Source organism: Suncus etruscus, chromosome 5, assembly GCF_024139225.1.
Source record: "Suncus etruscus isolate mSunEtr1 chromosome 5, mSunEtr1.pri.cur, whole genome shotgun sequence".
Taxonomy (NCBI): domain Eukaryota; kingdom Metazoa; phylum Chordata; class Mammalia; order Eulipotyphla; family Soricidae; genus Suncus; species Suncus etruscus.
The window spans coordinates 14865942-14867702 of NC_064852.1; the positions used below are offsets into that span (position 1 = coordinate 14865942).

The 1761-nt window shown below is 46.6% G+C and overlaps 1 non-coding gene across 1 annotated transcript; it reads right to left on the reverse strand.

Annotated features, from left to right (window-relative positions):
• Window positions 1-361: 361 nt before the first annotated feature.
• LOC126010285 (U1 spliceosomal RNA) lies at window positions 362-523 on the reverse strand. The gene has a single exon (XR_007496377.1). It is a non-coding gene; the product is annotated as a U1 spliceosomal RNA (small nuclear RNA).
• Between the last annotated feature and the right edge of the window lie 1238 nt (window positions 524-1761).

Genomic DNA, 1761 nt, shown 5'->3' on the forward strand with positions numbered 1-1761 from the left:
AAGCTTGAACAAAACCAGGAAAGCCCTTGATGGGAATTCTTGGATCAGCTCTATAAGGCCTTATTTATAGTGCGGGGGGGGGGGGGGGGAGGGGGGGAAGACCTGCAAATGAGCTGGAGAGTTGTCAGCCAGGGAATTTGGGAGATTCCCAATTCCCTGTAGCTAAAGACCCAGCTCAAAAACCAAAAGAGGCCCACTTGGAAACCAGGAAATTCCAGACTTAGGGGTTAGTTTTCTCTGCTGATCTATACCTGTCTTCTGCTTGTGTGTTTGTCTTTGTGTTGGGAAAGTACTCTGTGTCTCTCTGTCTTTGTGCCCACTGTGTGGTGTTTTCTCTATAGCTAATTGTGCTGGGGCTTTTTAGGGGAGAGCATGAATGCAGTCCCCCACTACCACAAATTTTGCAGTTGTTTCCCACAGTTGAGGAAATCACAGGGGTCAGCATATCCAGAGTGCAATGGGTGAGCCTCGCCCCAAAAAGACCACCTTCTTGATCATTGTATATCTCTTGCCAGGTATGATAATTGTCTGTGTTGTGTTATGTTGTGTTGTGTTGTGTTGTGTTGTGTTGTGTTGTGTGCCTGGGGTATGTCCAGAGAGCAGCAGGAGAGGGGTTGTGAACACCAACCAATTCTCAAATAGCCATCAGGACTTAAATTTGTCCCGGAGAAAGTCTGATCTTTTCGATCAATCCTAAACTGATTTCCTGCCATTCTTAGATGGGGGAAGGGCAGAGGAGGATTAATTGAGGTTAACTGCGTGTGTATGGCAAGTGAAGGTGCCCAGCGAGCTGGGGTGCAGGCAGAAGAGCTGCTGGGCACAGGCGCTGCATCCACAGCCTGCCCCTGCACCACCACCACATGCCCCAAGGGAAAAGCATGAGTCTATAACCCTTCGCTTCTCTCTATGCATGCTGCAGGCCTGTGAGTCTCTCCATGAGAATGCCGGCATTGATAGGGCCTGCATGGAATGAGGCAGTCAAGGCTGGATGGGGCAGGCAGCGGACAAGGGCAGACAGTGGGGGTACAAGCCTAGACCTTTCCAACTTTGGAGTTAGCTGAAGAATAGCAGGAGAGAAGTTAGATGAGATCAGTTTTGCTGATGAGAACAGGAGACTTTGGAAACTCAGGTCTGAAGGAGTTAAAATCCTCTGGAGAAAAGGTTAAGAAAGCCCAAAGTAGAATGCTAGAGTGTTCTCTCTCTCTCTCTCTCTCTCTCTCTCTCTCTCTCTCTCTCTCTCTCTCTCTCTCTCTCTCTCTCTCTCTCTCATCACCCACTCTTCAGGAATTCCTCAGCTATTGGACATTTATTGAGTCTTTGTGACAGACTATCATAAAAGAGAAAGTGACTACTTTAAAACCCAATCCAAGCAGGCTACAACAAAAGCAACTTAATTTTAGTGACTTTTACTAGATTGTGTAATTTTGATTTATTGTCTATAGGTTCTCTCCAGCCCAACAGCTGTTTAAGTTACAGGATTGAAGAAGACTTCAGGAACCTCCTTTCTCCTCAAAGTGGAGAGTCACAGCCTGAATAAGGACTCCCTAAAAAAAAAAAAGAAGGACCCCTACAGATTCATCTGACTAAGCTCCCAAGACCAGGGCAGAATGCAGAATGCAGAATATCCTGACGTTCCTGCTGATGACTGGCAAGAATAAACACCCGATTTGGTTTTTTGTTTGTTTGTTTGGTTTTTAGTTTTTGAGTCACACCCAGCAGTGCTCAGAGGTTATTCCTGGCTCTACACTCAGAAATCGCTCC